Consider the following 20,091-nt stretch of genomic DNA (forward strand, 5'->3'; position numbering starts at 1 on the left):
CTTACAGTGCCTAGCACAGTGACTACTACCGTCCAAATGCCCCTCAGAGGAAAAAGGTCTGGTGAACTCATCCATACTATCAAGTTAGTAATTTCCCTACCCTCTCAAGAGTGATTCTACATAGGTCACAAAGTGGTCACATCAATGGAAAGTGAATAAGAGTACGTAGCAGAAAACACCTCCCAGAAAAATGTTCCTGGAAGTGGAAGCCCAAATTCATCTAGTTTTAAATTCTCAGCACTAATACCATGCCTGGCACATAGAAGGCACCAGAAAATGCTAGTTGAGCTGCACGGTCCTGGTTCGGGCAGACTCCCCCGAGAGATTTCTGCCTGCTGCCATTCATGACCTCCCAGTGAGTGTGGAATGGCCTGGAGACTGGCTTCAGAGCAATAGAATATGGCAAAGATGATGGACGTCACTCCTGTGTTGAGGATATATAAGACTTCAGTCTTGCTTGCTGACTGTCTCTCTTGCCTTCTTGGCTTGCATGTTTTGACGAAGTAAGCTGCCATGCTGGAGAAGCCCATGTGACAAAGACCTGAGGCTGGGCCCCAGTTGACATCCGGCTACAACTGAGGCTATCAGTCCAACAGCCTTGAAGGATTGAATCCTGCCAGCAACTGTGTGAGCTTCAAAGTGGATCCTTCCTCAGTGGAACATTCAGATGAGACCTCAGCCCTGGCTGACATCCTGATCACAGCCCTGTGAGAGTCCCAGAAGCAGAGGCCCCAGTTAAGCTGTGCCCAGACTTCTCCCCCAACAGCCCAACAGCTCTTGAGTGAGTGAGACAGAGCTGACTTGAGTCTTGGGGTCACAGATGCTTACAGGGTCTGTGACTTTGGCCTGTCCCGAGAGGGCTGCCTACCTCTGAACCTTGGAACCAGGGTGAGGTCATTGGGTGTGCTGCTGCAACAGGGTGGTTGTAAGGATGAAAGAAGATAATGTGGTCAGAGCGCCAAGAGTAATGCCTGATATGGTAGATAGTAAATGGTCAATAAATATCAGCTGCTAATACTAACTTTTAAATATTTGTGAATGTCACTTTCCTGCTCAAAACCATCTTGTGGCTCCCTGTCTCACTCGAAGTCAAAGCCAAATCTGCACCTTGGCTTTCAGGGCCGGATCTGGCCCTCATTCTCTTTCCAGCCCCATCCCCCTGCCCCCTCCTCCCTCCTGCCCCAAGCCCCTGCTTCTCTTCCCTGTGTTCAGAACACTCTCCCCTGAGCTCCTGGAGTGGCTCCTGCCCTCATATCACCTTGGTCTCCCCTGTGACCACCTCAGAGAAGCTTCTGGACCACCAATCCACACACCCCTTCCCCTCTTCCCTCAGCCTGTGCAATGCCTTGTTTCTCTCCGTTGCACCTACAGCCTCCAAAATTATGTTGAATATCTCTTCCCTATCTGTGTGCGTGTCCACCATCTGTCCACTGGCTTCCCAGGTCCCCAAGGTTAGGGACTAGGTCTGTCTCACTCCTGGCTGTGTGCCCCGCACTTAGCACAGAGCTGGGCTCAGCACAGGCCCTGGAGAAATCTTTGTTGGACAAATGAATACATCATAATTACTGTGTTGTGATAATAATTCTCTTCCTCCTTCCTCCCCTTTCTGGTGGAGACACGAGGTGACTGGAGGCCTCCGGAAGAGTCTGTGGAGGAGAAAGCCTGGCCACTGGGGGGTGTGGTGTGCCCAGGAAATCTCTGCGCAGCTCAGCTTGGAGGTGGCCCCTCTTCAGCCTGGCCTCTCTGCTGAGGAGTTGTTGCCCAGGGTGCCTTCAGGCCTTGGTGCTCTGACAGAGAGGACGCTCTGGGACACAGCTGATGTCCTTGCCACCTGACCTTGGGTGGGATGAGGGCTGGGCGAAACTCAGGGGCCTTGGTTCTGGGACACCCACTGGGAACCCTTTATAGCTATTCCCCTATAGCCAACAAATGAAAGAGGGCTGCTGGGTGCTGACCTATGATCTGGACAGACTAAAAGCCTCAAACATCAGGGGCTTCTGAGCCCCCTCGCCTCTGTTTGGCTGTACTCCTCAAAGCCCCCTTATGCAGCACTGAGGCAGGATGGGGAACTCCTGAGACGGAGAGAATCCTTGGGCTACTAACTTCTTTTCCTGCTTTCCTTTGTCTGGATCTCAGTTTTCTCCTCTGAGGGATGGGCAGAACCAGCCCCATGCAGCCTGTGTGGCTGGCATGAGGGTTAGCAAAAGCAAGGAGTGAGAGATGTTCTGGCACAACGCAGGCCTTCCCAAGTGTAATGGGGCAGACGGTAGGTGGGAAAGGGCCGGTTCTCCTGGATACTCCGTGGGGATTCCTGCCCTCTGTCCTGGGGTGGGAGGTGGCATCCCCTGAGCCCAGGCCCCCAGCAGCTCCAGCAAGTGCCTCATTTGGCACCAGGAGCAGGTCTGGGCCTTCCTGGTGCCAGCCTGATGCCAGCCTGTGAGTGCTGCTGGGAGAGGCCTCAAGAGGCTGAGGCTGGTTCAGCAGGCAGCTCTGTGGGGAATCAGTGGCCTGGGGTGATTCGCTATGACAGGTTGTTGACAATGCAGCTTCCAGGGTTGCTCACGGTCACTGGCGGAGCAGCCCCAGCTGCTGCCTCTGAGTGAGGAAAAGAGAGAGGCGGTGGATGGCCGCCATCCACGCGGGCATGCCACATGGCCTCTGCCCACATGGTCTCAGAGCTGCTTGCTGGAGGGCAGCGAGCCCAAGCCATGACACTCACGGCTGCCAACCCCAAAAGTCATTTAGCCTCAGAGCCCTTGATCAAATAAGACAGAGGCAACATCAGGACCTTCCTTCCTTCTTTCAGTTCATATTTTGTGTGTGCCTGCTATGTGCTGGGGGGTGCTAGGAACATGGTGGGAGTAAAATAGACACAGCCCTGCCCTTATGGAGAGCACAGTGAGATGCATGTTAGACAGAGAACACAGACAAGTATTTAATCATGGCCATGCTAATGGTTAGAAAGGAAAACAGCAAGCTGCTGTCCGGATAGTGCTCTGACCCAGGCTGAGGGCTCATCCAGGCCTAACCTGGAGGATAAGTCTTGGTTAGGTGCCCTACAAGTGGAACCTGAGGCGTGGATCTGTTGGGGTGGCAATCGGGGAGAAGCTGGGAGAGAATCAGGACGGGGTGGGGAGAAGCAGAGAAAGAGGTGGTCTCAGCCTCAGCCCCCTGCCACAGTGGTGGCGGGGCGAGGGGGGATTGGGAACATCAACTGTCCAGGGAACAGTCCCACCCTGTGGGAGGTGGCTGGCCTTTTGTAGCCCATGTTGGGCAGCGAGGTCTGCCTGATTGTCGCCTATTACAGAGGTGACTCTAGTTTGTCCCAGGGCAATTCTCTGAGGGAGGTGTGCGGCTGCCTTCCGTGAGTGGCCAACACTCCCAGCTGCTGGTGATGCCCCTCCAGCAGGATGTCCCTTCAGGAGAGGTGAGCCAAGGGGGCATCAGCTGCATCTACTAAACAGGCAGAGAGGTCAGCATGTGCAAAGGCGAGGGAAAGTTGGGTGCAGTCAGGGAGGAGAGGAGAGCAGGTTTGGAGCAAGAGAGATGATGGGGACTGTGTCTGGAAGAAAGGCTGGGCTGGGCAGAGCTTTTCAAGGCATGGCAGAGATGCTTGATTTTATTTGGGATGCCCATGAAGGCAGTGGACGTGGGTGCATGGCCAGATTGGCAATTTAAGAAGAGCGCTTTGGCTTCTGAATGAAGGAAGAATTGGAGTGGGTTAGGAGACCGGGCAGAGAGACCAGCTTAGAAGTGATGTGGTCTTCAAAGGGGAGATGGGGGTGGCTTGGTCTAGTGTGGATGATGTGGGGATGGTGCAATGGGATAATTCAAGAGTTATGTAGGAGGAAGAACTTAGGAGGGGTTAGGGATGCCTATGCAGAACCCAAGAGGAGAAGCCAAGTAGGAAGGTGAATGCATGTGTCTGGGGCTTGGAAGGGAGGTGAGACCTGAAAATAGATTTTTGGCATAGAGATGTCTTTGGAACCTCAGGAGTGAATGAGACCACCCAGGAGGAGAGAGTAGAGTGATCAGAGAAGATGGAGCCTTGAAGAGCTTCAATATTATCTAACAGGTGAATAAAGGATGAGGAAGCAGCAGAGGAGACTGAGGAGGGGGAGGGAGGCAGGAGGAGAAGCAGGAGAGTAGGACACCCAGCAGGGGAGGACAGAGCACTGGAGCCAGGTGAGGGCAGTGGCGGGCTGAGAGTGTGCAGAGGAAGGAAAGCTGGGCCAGGCTGCAGGGAGCCTCTAAGCACTGGAAGGGCTGGGGGAGGGTGGATCAGACAAGTAGACTTGTGCATGCAAGGCCACTGAGGTGATGCTGGAGAGTGGGAGGTGTGATGAGACAGAGATGCAGAAGGGAACACTGAGGCCTTGAATGACAGGCTGTGGGGTGTGGACTTCCCCCTGTAAAGTGGGATAAACCAGATGAAATGGTCTCCTTGGAGAAAGCTGGGCATTTTCCAGGAGCCCCAGGCTGGGGACAGACCATGAGCAGCTCAGAAATGATCCTGCAGGCCCGGGCTCCCGGTCTATCATGATTCCTTGGAGTACTGCCCTGCGGACGGGGCCCAGGATTAAATTCCCTTCACAGAAAGTCACTATGTGTTTGATAAACTCTTATCAGACTGTGGCTGTGGGCTTGTGCCATGTCACCCAGATCTCTAATTTCATAGTCCTGGCTCTGCCAAAGACTGGCTGTGAAACCTGGACATGTCTCTCCCCTATCTCCATCTAAACAGGGCTGCAGAAAGAGGAGGAGTCAGTCAGATGCGCTGACTCATGCCTGTAATCCCAGCACTTTTGGAGGCTGAGGTGGGAGGATTGCTCAAGACTGGCTTGGGCGATGTAGCGAGACCCCATTTCTATAAAAAATTAAAAATTAGCCAGGTGTAGTGGTGCATGCCTGTGGTCCCAGCTACTCAGGAGGCTGAGGCAGGAGGATCACTTGAGACCAAGAGGTGAAGGCTGCAGTGAACTATGATTGTGCCACTGCATTCCAGCCTGGGCAACACAGTGAGATCCTGTCTCAAAAACAAAAAAAAAGGTAAAAAGATAAAGAAAGAGGACTCGACTGGCCGCTTTCAAGCTGTTGGTTCTAGGGAAGCACTTCTGATGCTCTGTCAGTGTCTGATAAAGACTTTGTTTTTAAAAATATGTGTATATTTTAGGTTTTTCTTGATTCAGTTATTTAGTTTTAAACCTATTTATTGCCTAAGTAATTAATGTTTGTTATAGACCAATTGAAAATACAAATAGGTGTAAGGAAGATATTTCAAATTGCTCATAATCTCACCACTTTCTGTAATAGTTTGGTATATGTCATTCCAGATATTCTCCAGTGGTGTTTTTTTTTTTTATTAGAGTTTGGTGGTGATTCTCTTCTCCCTGCCTCAGGGGATAGATTCATGATACCCCTTTACTGAGCCTGGCTACTCAAAGATTGGTCCAGGGACGGCTGCATTGGCAGGACCTGGGAGCTTGGTAGAGATGCAGAGTCTCAGGTCCCACCTCAGGATTGTAGAATCGGAATTCACATTTTAAACAAGATTCCTGGGTGATTCATATATGTGTATTAAAGTTTGAGAAGCACTATTCTGGAACATTAGCTTATACTTAGACATAATTTTCTTGGACAAGAGAAAGGGAACATTTCTGAAGTTGGAACAACTAGACATCAAAAGGAGACCTTTGACAAAACCAGATAAACTAAAAGGTTCTTTTTTTTTTTTTTTTTAACTCATAAGCCCACAGAAAGATGGAAAATATCTGAGGGACTTTTCATTTACTTTATTTATTCATTTATTTTAGAGATGGGGTCTTGCTATGTTGCCCAGGCTGGAGTGCAGTGGCTATTCACAGGGGCGATCGTAGTGCAGGACAACCTTGAACTCTTGGGTGCAAGCAATCCTCCTGCCTCAACCTTCCAAGTAGCTGGGACTACAGGCGTGTGCCACTGCACCTGGCATTTACCCCAATTATTTAAAAAGTTTCTTTTTCTTTCTTTTTTTTTTTTTTTTTTGAGACTGAGTCTCACTCTGTTGCCTAGGCTGGAGTGCAGTGGTGCAATCTCGGCTCACTGCAAGCTCTGCCTCCTGGGTTCATGACATTCTCCTGCCTCAGCCTCCCGAGTAGCTGGGACTATAGGTGCCCGCCACCAAGCCCAGCTAATTTTTCGTATCTTTAGTAGAGACGGGGTTTCAACGTGTTAGCCAGGATGGTCTCGATCTTCTGACCTCCTGACCTCCTGATCTGCCAGCCTCGGCCTCCCTAAAAAGTATTTTTAACTATTAAAAAAGAACAGTGATAGAATGCTAGAACTTATTCCTTCTATCTAGTAATTTTGCATTCATTAACCAACTTTTTTTTGTGTTTGTTTGTTTTTTGTTTTTGTTTTTCCTGTGAAGCTTTTATTTTGGGCAGAGGGCAGGGAGCTCAGTCCTTCCTGGCAGCTGCTTTCTTCATGGCCGCCAGGACGTGGCTCAGCTCCTCTGTCTTCCTCTTGGCGTAGATGTGTGTTAAGCAACCTCTTTCTATCTGCCTTCCCTATTCTTCCCAGCCTCCAGTTACTACCCTACTTCCTGCTCTAGCCTACCCTCTACTTCCATGAGATCAACTCCTTTAGCTTCCACATATGAGTGAGGGCAAAGGATTTAGCCTTTAGTCCTGCAGTATTTCTCTTTCTGTGCCTGGCTTATTTCACTTAATGTCCTGTCTTCCAGGTCACCCATGTTATTTCAAACAACAGGATTTCCTTCTTTTTTTAAGGCTGAGTAGTATTCCACTGTGTACTTGCTTTATCCATTCGTCTGCTGATGGATATTTAGCTAGATAGGAGGAATACATTTTAGTGTTCTTTGGCACTGTAGGGTGACTATAGTTAATGATAATTTATTGTATATTTCAAATAGCTAGAAAAGAAGATTTTGAATGTTTTCAACACAAAGAAATAATAAATGTGTGAGGTGATGGATGTGCTAATTACTCTGATTTGATCATTACACATTGCATATATGTATCAAAATATCACTCTGTACCCCATAAATATGTATAATTATTATGTATCAATTATAAATAATTTTTAAAAAGTGATTAAAAACCTCCCATACATGCAAATATATAATAAAATTTTATACATTGGAAATGAATAACACATTGACATTTGGGTCTTCATTGATTGTAAAAAGTAAATGTTAAGAACTTTTTTTTTCTTTTTTTTTTTTTTAAGATGGAGTCTCACTCTGTCTCCCAGGCTGGAGTACAGTGGCATGATCTTGGCTCACTGCAACCTCCGCCTCCCAGGTTCAAGTGATTCTCCTGCCTCAGCCTCCCGAGTAGCTGGGTTTACAGGTGTGTGCCACCACACCCAGCTAATTCTTGTATTTTCAGTAGCGACAGGGTTTCGCCATGTTGGCCAGGCTGGTCTCTTACTCCTGACCTTAGGTGATCCACCTGCCTTGGCCTCCTGAAGTGCTAGGATTACAGACGTGAGCCACCGTGCCCAGCCAAATGTTAAGAACTTTTAACTTAAAAGATAAAACACATTTGCACTAACAAGCTACTGCTTTTATTTCTCACACATAGGCGTTCTGCTTAAAGCTTCATTTGAAACAAGAAGTTGCTGAAAATCTTTGAAAACCACTCAGTGATAGGACTTCCAGGGGCCCTTCCACGGCTCTGTAATTCGGTTAGATAAAACATTGTAATGATCAGATGTTTTTATTTTTAAAATACCCATCTTTTAGCAGACCATAAAGCCACACACAGATTAGTTGAGCTTGTTGTGTGGCTGGATAAAGTCAGCTGGAACTTGATTTAGGGGAAGAACACTGAACTGGAGATCACAAAGCCTGGTTCTCATTCTTGCATTGCTTGGCCTCCATGTGACAGTCAGAAACCCATCCCTAATGAGGTTGAGCTTCAGGTGTGGCTATATCCAGGTGCTCAAATGATGTCCCCAAGATTCAGGCTTTCTCTCTCTCTGTTCTACTTCCTTCTGCCCTGGTCCCATCCTCAGACAGGCTCCATTGCCCTCTAGAAGCTCCCAGATGACATCCTCATAGATCCCAGTCCAGAAAAAAAGCGAATGTGCCTTTCCCCAGTGGCCCAGCAAAAGTCACAGGGCTATGTGATTGGACTGGTTTATATCATGTACCCACCTAGAGCCTATGACCATGAAGGGGTGGGATGTGGGTGGAGGGTGGTCAAGGTGGTGGCAGAATTCAGGGACAAGTGAATCCTAGACCATGGGTCTTCTAACCCAGGAGCTTGGGTGGGAGACGAGTGCCACCTAAACCACATGGCCTAAGTTAGTTGGGATCCCTTAGAAAAATTAGGGTACTGTGACCAGAGGATTGGAGAATGGATGCTGTACCCAAAGTAACCAAGCATTAAACAAAACAAAACAAAACAAAACAAACACCTGTTTCTAAACTCAGTTTCTCTACCTGCCTTGAGAATGAGCAGGTTGTGAGGGCCCAATGAGAGGAGGAAGTAAATGATGAGCACTGTTACCTGTTACTTGGAGCCCTAGTACTGAGGGGAGCCCCGAGCCCAATTACTCAGAGCCCTGCTACTTGGCGCTGACAGGAGCCCCGAGGCACCTTGCTGCTAACAAACATAACACGCTTCACAGAATGTTCACCCTGTCCCCCGTGAGACTGGTCACTGACTGGAGACTGGTCACTGATAAAGAACTGATAGAAAGTAAAGAACTGGTAGAAAGGTTCTTTCCTACAAATCCAATTCTGGTCGGCTTGGCTGACGCTTGGCCTGCTCCTCAGAGAGGCAAACATGCCCATTTGCTGGGGAAATGCAACCCAGGGGCGTTTTCTCCTCCTCTCTCTACTGTGATCTTGCCTTTCAGAGCCAGTAGGGGTTCAGACTTGGAGTTGCTGACATTGTCAGCCCCGGGAGAAAAGTTGTGAGGCTCAGCCAGATCTATTTATGCCAGATTTTACAACATCATTGAATTATTTGCGCTCAGAACTGCTGATGGTCTGTTGTTATTGTTGTTTAAGTCTACACATAGGCATTTTGGAAGGCACCAATGAATGGGCATCTCTTTATAGTTTCTGAGGCAGAAAAAGGAAAAACTTTTTTCTCCCCTTTATTTAGGAGAAAAGTGCGTGGAGTGGGGAATACAGCCTTCTCCTTCCTGCCTGCCTGTCCCTCTTTCACCTGGGGTAAAATCTGCTTCTGAAAGCCTCCCCAGAGCCCGCTATGAGGAAGGAATAGCCCCTCATCTGTGCACCCTGGTTATTGACTCAGCAAGAGCTGCCACATTTCCCGGCTTCCACTCTGCTCCGCCATAAATCCACTTTCCCCACCACAGCCAGAGTGACTTTGAAATACACAGATTTCCGGGCCAGGGGCAGTGGCTCACACCTGTAATCCCAGCACTTTGGGAGGCCAAGGTAGGAGGACCAGGAGTTTGAGACCAACCTGGGCAAGATAGTGAGACCCCCATCTCTGTTAAAAACAAAACACATGGATTTTTCTGTGGGTGGTGGTACGTTACAAAAATAAAAACAAAAACATAGATTATAGATTGGATTAGGCCACATCATCGTCCTGTTCATAACCCTTTGGGGGGTCTCCCATCTCAGATCAAGCCCAAGCTTTTTTCCTAAGCCTACAAGGCTCAGTGTAACCTGACCTCGTGCTCTTCTCTGACCCCGATTTCTGCCACTGCCTACTTCTACCCACTAATCTCCAGACATAATTTGCCTAATCTTAGTCCCTTGAACATGCCACACTCTCCCTCCATGCAGGCCTTTCACACATGCTATTCCCTTATTCTGGAATGCTGTTCCCACACTCTTCATATGGCTGGCCTCTTCTCATCTCTCACCACCTCAGAAAGGCAACCCTAAACTGCTCCAACAAGTCCTCTTTTAGTTTCTGTCTTTATTTATATATATACTTTGAGATGGAGTTTTGCTCTTGTCGCCCAGGCTGGAGTTCAGGTGCGAGATCTCAGATCACTGCAACCTCCACTTCCTAGTTTCAAGGGATTCTCCTGCCCCAGCCTCCCGAGTAGCTGAGATTACAGGTGCCCACCACCACACCCAGCTAATTTTTTGTGTTTTTGGTAGAGATGGGGTTTCGCCATGTTGGCCAGGCTGGTCTTGAACTCCTGACCTCAGGTTATCCACCTGCCTCGGCCTCCCAGAGTGCTGGGATTACAGGCGTGAGCCACTGCACCCAGACCTCTTTTAGTTTCTCTTATAGCACCCTGTGGTTTTTCTGTTTCTGATAAAACACATCACATTTGCAATTCCTTATTTATTTGTCTATTGCCTGCCTTCCCATAAGACTGAGAACTTCCTGAGGGCAAGAGCTGAGTCTATTCTGTTTTGTTCACTGGCACTTGACATGTACCTAATACATTTTTGTTGCCCAAATGATTAGACGGTTGAAGCCCTCTCTTGTGGAAGGCAGGACTTCCTTCTGTGTTCTTCCTTCTTGCAGTGACTTATTTCTCCTCCCAGGAGGGGATTGGAGAGAGGAGGTTTTGTCATGCTTCCCTCTGTCCCCCTCAAGGCACTCAACATGGTATTTGGCCCACCAAGGGAGCCCAGTGGAGGATGATGAATGAATTCACATTAAATATGTTCTTCCTCTTCCCCCCAACTGCACAGCCAGCTACTCCTGGGAGAGGCATAAATAGTGACCTACAGGCCGGCTGCAGTGGCCCACACCTGTAATCCCAGCACTTTGGGAGGCCTAGGTTGGTGGATTACTGGAGGCCGGGAGTTGGAGATCAGCCTGGCCAACACGAGGAAACTCTGTCTCTACTAAAAATACAAAAATTAGCCAGGCATGGTGGCACATGCCTGTAATCCCAGCTTCTTGGGAGGCTGAGGCACAAGAATTGCTTGAACCCTGGAGGTGGAGGTCTCAGTGAGCCAAGATTGTGCCACTGTGCTCCAGTCTGGGCAACAGAGCAAGACTGCCTCAAACAAAAATAAGTGACCTACACCATGAGACTTTGGAGTTGTCAAGCCTTTGCAAAATCTCAAACTCTCTCTTCTACTGATGTGAGTACTGTAGTGCCTGAGAGTCCATTACAACAGAGCAAGGGCAAGGTCTAAGAATCATCTTCCAAGGTCAGCACACCTGGAAGGGGTATTGCCTGAACTGAGCCTGGTAATTTCCTCCTGGGATGGGGAGGGTGGGGAGGGTGGAGAACACAGTGACAGCGCCCCCTGCCCCAGGCTTTCACTTCACCAGATATCCATTAAGCACAGTGATTGTTAGGGTCCACAGGGACTTCAGATACAAACAAGACACAGCCCCTAACCTCAGGAGGCTCAGGGTTTGGTGGAATAGACACGTGACTTGCCCCCTTTCTGCCGTATGACACTTTGGGCTCGTTACTTGAAAGCCTTGGCTTCCTCATCTGTAAAATGGGGTTATAAATGTACCAATCTCATTGGTGATAATTCATTGAGTTGATGCATAAAAATGCTTAGGACAGGGCCAGGCTCCATAAGGGTGAGTAGTCAGTGTTATTATCTGCCATGCCTCAGGCAAGGTACAGAGTTTCCCCAAGGCTACTTGACCTCTTCCTGTTTACCCTGCCTCCTGGCCAGCTGCCCTCTGGTGGTAACTGTGCAGAGTGGTCGCCTGCCTCTGGCACCTGTCTGATCTGCCCCGGTCCTGCTGACCCCTCCTGTGGGCCTTTTGGTTGTCTGGACTCTTGGTATGTCCCAGGCCTTCCCTTTTTGCTAGGTTTCCAAGGCTGCTCTTCTGCATCAGCAGGTTTCTCAGGCTTTTCAGACCCAAGTGACCATCTTGGGACATAGGCAGAGAGAAGCCTTGATGTTACTGGTTATTTCTGCCCATTGGGCACCAAATAAACACTTCCTCTAGCAACAGCCTCTTGACTTCCACTTAGAGAGCCTCCTCTCCCCACATGACCTAAGCCTGCCAATGAGAGTGTCACAGCTGCGAGGGCCAGTGAGGATTGGTTCAGGGGTGAGCATGTGATCCAGGCCTGCCAGTGAGAGTATCACAGCTGCCAGGGCCAATGATTGGTTCAGAGGTGGGCCTGTGACTGGAATCTGGCTAATGAGAATATCATAGCCCCTGGCTTGGTGATTGGTACGGAGGTGGGCAGGGACTGAGGCTTGGCTTTGGTGGGACCTTTCCATGAAAAGCTTGCTGAGCCAGTGGTATGTCAGTCTGGTGCTTTTGGGGCTTGAGAGGAGGCCCTGCCTGAGAATAAAGCTAATGGTGGAGAAAGCAGAGCCAAGAGCTAGTGGCCTGGTGACAGTAATTGAGTCTCTGGATCCAGCTGAGCCTGAAGTTCATCAACCTCTTACACTTTTCAATCCAAGGGTTGAATAAATTCCCCCTCTGAGTTTTGTGTACTTTGAACTGGATTTCTAGCCCTTGCAACTGAAAGAACATAGGCTGACTTGTGTGTGCATGGACACACACACACACACACACACACACACACACACTTCATTCAGTGCCTACTGAGGAGTCCCTCTGCTTAGGGAACTGAGCACTGCCTGTTCCCAGAGCATACAGAGGTGACCAGGACAGTTCCTGACCTCAGGAGTCCCAGGAATGGGGCAACAAGTCCGACTTCTTTCTCAGATACTTTTAAGTGTGGCGGGCCCATTCTCACCAGGGCCAGCTACGTAATTTGTAGGGCTGGGTGCAAAATGAAAACGTGGGGTCCTTTGTTCAAAATTATTAAGAATTTCAAGGTAGGAACTCAGAGCATTAATCCAAGTGTGAACCCCTATGTTCATGAGGGAACATATACATGAGGAAACTATCACACAAACCATTATCAAATAGGTCTAATTTAAGGTATTCTGGGGGACAAAGGCTTGGCTCCTTCAAAATAGAATCCTTGGTAGGGACCCAGGTTTGAGTAGTGCTCACCATGGCAGTAGCCTTGAGGGGAGCTGGGAATGATTGGGTGACCATACTATCTGCCTGTGGTCACCAAGGAAGGCTGTTTTGCCTGGAAGGGAAGAAAGCTCCTGGGAACAGAAATCTCAAGACCAGGCATATGGGTGGGTGGGAGCAGAGGGAGGTGGAGTTGGTTGGGATCCTTGTTTTGAACTGGGAGGCAAACAAAGATGGGCGAGGTCCATGTTTGGTAAAAAGATGGACCAGGAGTCACAAAAGTGTCAGGGAGACCTGGTGGTCTCCTGGTTCTGCAACCAGGCAGACCTGGGGTTGAGTTCCACTTTGGCTGTTTAGTAGCTTAGCGACCTTGGGAAAGTCACTTGACCTCTCTGAGTGCAGTTTCATGGAATGGAAAATAGCAGTGATATTACCCCCAGCAGGTTTGTAGTGAGTACCTAATGGGATAGTGTCTATAAAAAAATCCTTTATAGGCTGGGCAGGAAATCGAGACCATCCTGGCTAACATGGTGAAACCCCGTCTCTACTAAAAATACAAAAAATTAGCTGGGCATGTTGGCATGCACCTGTAGTCCCAGCTACTCGGGAGGCTGAGGCAGAGAATTGCTTGAACCTGGGAGGCAAAGGTTGCAGTGAGTCGAGATCGCGCCACTGCACTCCAGCCTGGGCGACAGAGTGAGACTCCATCTCAAAAAAGAAAAAAAAAAAATCCTTTATAAGCTATAAAATATGACCAAAATCCATCAGTTCTAAAACTCATCTTTTTTACATTTCATATCTCTAAAATTGGGATAAATCTTATTATCCAAGGTGTGACATATTTAATTGGCAACTTTTCTTTTTCCTTGGTGGCTCATGAAATAATTTGTATGTGTCACGATCAGTGGCATCTCATTAACAGATCTGCTGAAATGATCGTTGAAACAGCAGTCGTTGGCTTTTCCATCTCCACTGCCACCCTTGCCTGTGTTTCCAGAGAACAGAAATTAGACCTTTTCATCTGTGTCCTCTCGGAGCCTGACATAATGTCTGGCACAGGTCAGTGCTCAATTAATGCTTTAAACCAAAGTTTAAAGTGACTAGCTAAAGGGTTTTGCTGGAAGGGCTTTTGACAAGCTAAACCCAACCCTCTCACCTTCTGATTAATTGCAACTTGGGGCTGAGGCATGGTCGTTTGTGTGTCTTGTTTTCCTGGCCACCCAACTGATGCCTCTTTGTCTTATTTCTGAGAGTTGCTATGGTTCATGCTCTTCGTTTCTATAAGGTACACAGGGAACACACTTACCCCCTCATTCTTCCTGCCCCCTCCACCACTCTTAAGACTGACTCAATTAGCGTGTCACATCCCTCTGGCCTCAGTGATTGGTCCAGGGATGAACATATGACCCAATCAGAACCTTTGAGATACTATGAGATTTTTTTTTGCAGGATGTAGCAGCCCCTGACTGGGCCCCATGCATAGCCTCTTGGTATTTGCCGTTTCCATGCACACGGGCTGAACTTCTAATTGCCCGTCTTTGGGTCTATGCTTGAGTACTCTCTCAGGCTGCTGGGGCCCACTCTGTCCATGTGTGCTGCAGGGGCTAGAAGTCAGGGGGCTAATGGAGCCAAGGAGTTGCCAAGGTAGCTAGGGAAGGCAAGTGAGGTGCATAGGGTGCAAAATTTGAGGAGTCCTAGTCCCAGCTTTGTGGCAGCCCTCAACCAATGGCTGATGGGAGCTGGTGGATAAATACCCCATTTCTCTGTGAGGTGCATGTTCTACCCTGGCCCTCACAGTTCCCCAGTGGGATTAGGCTCCGGGTGCCCACAGAGATAACTGCATGGTAACATATCTTGTATTGGCTTCCTTCTCCGTGCTGGCTCTCTTCCCCATTCCCTTACCAGTACTTCCTGTGATCACTTCCCAAGGAAACCATTTGTCCTAAAATCCTTGACTAAGGGTCTCCTTCTGAGGGAGCCCAAACCAAGACACTGGAGCCCCTGCTATTGTCTGTGGTTGAGGGCTGACGCCACTGTAGAGGCCAGCAGCTGTCTTGCCAGCTGGAGGGGCAAAGGATGGAGCCAACATGGGGGAGAGCAGAACCGGGAGATGGCAGATGATATGATTTGATGATGCTCTGCTGCAAGGATCATGCACCACAGTTCAGAAACTTTCTAGACTTCCCCTTGAGCACTCTCTGTGCACCTATGTTTTTTCTCCTACAGCCAGCCATCTTTTCTCTTCTCTCCACTTTCTCCAAAAATGCTATTTTCCGGAACTATTCACTGCTTTCTCTCTCTCAGCTTCTGAGCCCCACTCCACTAAATTGGTCTCCTGGGATTTACCATTCAGGAAGTTGTTTGCATGTGGGTAGGGACTTGTAAAGAAAAAAGTAAAAAGGGGTGTCAGTATGTTGGTATGATGGGATGTGGGGTGGGGAGTGTGGTATGTGCATATTTGTGTTTGTACTTCTTGGCACAAACCATAGGTTCATGATCATTGGTACAGCCTTGTCTACTGGGAACTCACATGGGAACCCAAAAGAAATGACCGAAGGCCTTCTCCCTTCTGTCACCTCTTTCCACCTCTCAGGAACCTTGTATCTCTCTCATTTCTGCTGTTCTTACATCTCTGTTCTTTCTCTTCCTCTCTGCCTCCTTCCTCTGCTTCAACATGGCCCAAGGTGATCACCCGTAGGCACAAACCAACTCCAGCTCAAGTTCTCCACAGAGAATCTGATAGGCTCTGCTCAACTGCCAATAAATGAGCTTTCTTGGGCCAGGCCCTATCCTTTGTCCAATCAGCTTTGGACTTGGTGTTGAGGGTGGGGCCCTGGGCAGGATGGCCAGTGAAATATCCTGGATGGCTCCTCCCATCACAGATGCCTGCTCCCAGAGCTGCAGGACAGTGTCTGGGAGGCGGGATGATGACAACGGTGACTGAACACTTACTTTAAACCAGGTGTGGATCACACATTGCAGATGTTACGTGTACAGATCTTAAGTGTATAGCTCAATACTTGTATTACTTTTAATTCCCATAGCAAACCCACCATATGGACGAGATTATTATTACCCCCAATGTACGGACATGGAAACTGAGGTATGGCCACTGAAAGCATAACCAGCACTGTATTCTACCCCTGTCACCAAGTCACCTCCAGGGATAGGCATAACCCACTGTGTTCCCAGGCAGCGACAGGGAGACAAACCAGGTGATGTTAACCTCCCCAGTGCATAGGGTGCCAGGTGGAAGCCTGCCAGCCTGGCTCTCCCCTTTTGGCCATCCTTATTCTCCCCCTGGCCCCCCCGCTCCTGGCCGCTTGGTACCTTCCTCTCTTTTCCCGGGCAACCCAGCCGCAGCTGGAGGCAGCCCCTGGGAGTCACCAAGCGGCTTTATGATGTGCAGATGGTGTTTCCGCGGAGCCCCTCGCTTTTCATGTCGGTGGCCTCTGGGAGCTGGGCCAGCCCAGATGTCCCTGATCGTGAGAAAGCCTCCCCTGGCAAGGCTGGTGCAGGATGCCAGTGACGGGGCCTCTGGCCAGTTCTGGTGTGGGTTGTCTGGTGAGGAGCTTGACTGGATGCTCGTGAGGCGGATGCCTCTGTCATTTATGTCCAGCTCTGCGAGTTCAAACGGTGCATCTGTAGAGCCAGGAATATCCCTTCTGAGTCCACAGACAAATGGATAGAGACTTTGCACAGCCAGCTTTTCAAAAGGACCCTAGATTGATCTCTTTTTTCCCCCATACATGTTGTTTTATCTGACTCTCAAGCTATCTATGTGCACAGACTGCCTCTCCCATCAGAGGAGGTCCCCTCCTGTGATGGGAACAATCTCACCCCCATCAGTGATAAACTGGGCCAGGATCAGGAGGCATGTGTCTCCTCCATCAGACTAAGAGTTTGCAGTATTAGGGAAAATGGAACTCTGCTCTTTCCTCTCCAAATGGGACTTCCCCAAATCAGGAAAATGTGACCCTGCCATCAGATTGGGAGTTTTCAAGGTTGAGATCGATGAGTCTGTCTCTTTCATCAGGCTGAAAACCCTCCAGGTATGAGATGGGGGTCTCTTCCGTCTGATCAGGAGCTCCCTGAGAGTGGGGATGATGGCTGCTTTTCATCTCTCTCCTCCCAGAGTGCTCAGACAAGGCTCAGAGGATGTCGAGAGCAGAAAAGAGTCCTGCTGACCATCCTAGGGGCGGGCAACTTTCAGCCTGGACTCGGAAGACCTGCCCTTGCCCAAACCACCTGAGGAGAGTGGGATCAGTGTCAGCCACAGCAGGTTCCAGAGAGACACAGGTGAGGAAGACTGTTGTGAGATGTATGGACCCTGGACAGAGTTTGTTTTGTGACCTGCTACATAACCCAACTTCTGGCTCAGGGCTTGGTTCCCAACAAGAGTTCAGTGATCATGAGTGAATAAATGAATGAACGAAGACCTGGTTCTTGTCCTTGAGAAACTCAACTCTTCTAAGGAAGAAATGAAGCCCACTTCTCTTGGGTGCCTCTATGTGTTGGACATAATTTTAGGTTCTTTCACGTACATCACAGAATCTTCAAAACCAGCCTAGAGGAGGTTGCAGTGAGCTGAAATTGTGCCATTGCACTCAGCCTGGGTGACAAGAGCAAGACTGTTAAAAACAAACAAAAACCAGCCTAGAGAATAAATTTTATTTTTTCAACTTTATAGATAAAGAAACTGGGGCTTAGAGAGGCAAAGTGACCTGTCCAAAGTCTCATAGCTATTGAATAAGGGAACTGACATTTGAACTGAGGTCCTTCCATTTCCAGTGTGCGCTCTTCCTGGAAACATTATTATCATTTGATTTCAGAGCTACCCAAGACAGATATGGATGAAGTGGCACATGAGCTGGGAGTGGTATGTGAGAAGGAAGCTCAGAAAGGCTTCACAGGAGTAACATTGGAGATGTGTTTTGAAGGATCAGTAGGAGTTCACCAGACTGAGAAGATGTGGAGGCATGGTTAGAAAAGGAGGGGCAAATTGTCTACCTGGAAGGTTCCCTGTAGGGGTTGGTGGGCAGGCTGCCCCCTCCCACATGTGCTCTGTGGCACTGCCTCTCTGTGGAGCTGGACTTCCTCTCCCTTTTTGGGAGGACAACAGATGGAAGCCTCATCTCATGCTGGCACAGCCTCATCTCATGCTGGCACATTGCTGCCAAGAGGCCAGGAAATCTCTGTTGTGGGCCTCCTACCCTGGTGGCAGAGCCAACTGTGCTTCTGGAAGGAAAGAAAGGTGGGTTGGGATCAGCTGTGATGAGAAGTTTCCCCTTTGAGTCCTCTGAAGAAGATAGCATAGAGGAGGAGCCGAGACCCTGGCCTTGGATCTGGCCAGAGAAAGATGGGGTTGGGCAAGTTGTCTCCAAGGGCTGTGACCAGAGGCCCTCTCTCTCTGGCTTAGAAAGCAGCTGGAGACTTATTTTATCCCCTGGGGGTGTGAATGTCCTTTAGAAATCTTTTCTGGGCCTGGTGTTTGAGGACAGGCAGGTAGTATATTTTTCTGGGGTGGGAGGGCAGAACAGATTTTCCACAGATTCTTGGTTTTTGATTGATGGTTAGACTTTGTGAATTCATTATTTTGCTGAAACTGAGTAGAATGAAGTCCAGCTCTTACTGAGCTCATCAGGGTCCGATTAGAATCACAGGTTCAAGGAGGTCAGAAGGAACGAGCAGAGGCCCTCAAGACCTGTGGCTTTTAAATTGTATGTGTGTTTTAATAAGCAGATACTTAAAAAAAGCCTGGAGATCTTATTCTGAAGCTCAGTGTGTGTAGCAGACAAAAGCAGAGCAGCTGTTTGCAGTGAAGTGGGGAACTTAAAGACCACCTACTCAGGCCAGGGGCAGGGCTCACACCTGTAATCCCAACAATTTGGAAGGCCAAGGTGGGAGAATCCCTTGAGCCCAGGAGTTCAAGATCAGCCTGGGCAACAGCGAGACTTCATCTTTACAAAAAAATTAAAATTTCTCTTGGTATGGTAGCATGCACCTGTAGTCCCAGCTACTTGGGAGGCTGAGATAGGAGGATCGCTTGAGCCTGGGAAGTCGACACTGCAGTAAGTTATGATCGCACCACTGCACTTTAGCCTGGGTGATAGAACAAGACCCTGTCTCACAAAAAAAAAAAAAAAGAAAAGAAAAGAAAAAAGAAAAAAAGACTACTTGCTCAGCTTCTTTTATTTTTTACCAAAAAATTTTTTTATTTAAAAAAAAATAGAAATGGGGTCTTGCTATGTTGCCTAGGCTGTGTTACCCAGGCTGTGTTACCCAGGCTGGTCTCAAACTCCTGGGCTCAAGTGATCCTCTTGCCTCGGCCTCCGAAAGTGCTGGGATTACAGGTATGAACCACAGGCCCAGCCACTCCGCTTCTTTTGACTCCACCTCTGTCCCTTTGGGGGTGTTCATGGAGCCCCAGTTCTTCCCAGCATGCCAGTATCTCTGGCCACCTCTTACCCTTGAATTCTGCTGGGACTGAGTCCCTGAGAGGGGAATGATTTGCTTGCAGTTGCATCAGCAAGTGGTTATGTGGGATGGTATCCCCCAAATCCCTGCACTGAACTCAGTGTGGGAGGGTCTGTCCAGCTGCAGCACTGGCTCTGACGCCACCTCCTCCAGGCTTCCCGCCCAGGCCCGGGGTGCACTCAGGATCCAAGGCTTTGGGCTCCAGGCTTTGCCACCCAACAGGATAAGGGAAACTCCACCCATAGGTTAAGTCCTGTCCCTTCTGCAGGAAGGCAAGCTGAGGCCCAGAGACTGCCAGGTTCCAGGTTATGTTAACTCTGACCCATTAGCGCAGAACTGGGCCAGAGCTGCCCAGGGGTCTGTGGCTCCAGGATCTTTGCTGGTCCAAGACTCAGTTGTCTGAGGGAGACCCTCCCCTGGGACCTGGCAAACAGCCATCTGCTCAGGCCTTGCCCAGCTGGGGGCTGTGAGAAGCAGGTTCTGATACCGAAGCTGCCAGGGCATTACTAATGGGCTGTCGGCTGTAATCAGGGCAGCAGCCTTTCATCTCCCGCCATCCCCTCCTGCTCAGGGCAGCCTCGCACCAGCTTCCTCTCCTGGCTCTGTCTGTCTGTCTGGGTCTGGGGCCGCTCTGGAGCTGGGACCCAGGCAGGGGCTGGAGGGAGGAGGCCTCGCTGGAAACCGCTGCCGAGGCCTGGGCTCTGTGTCCAATTGTGGAGTTTCCGGGGCCCGCAGGCCA

This window comes from Pan troglodytes, chromosome 18, assembly GCF_028858775.2.
Source record: "Pan troglodytes isolate AG18354 chromosome 18, NHGRI_mPanTro3-v2.0_pri, whole genome shotgun sequence".
In the NCBI taxonomy this organism is placed as follows: domain Eukaryota; kingdom Metazoa; phylum Chordata; class Mammalia; order Primates; family Hominidae; genus Pan; species Pan troglodytes.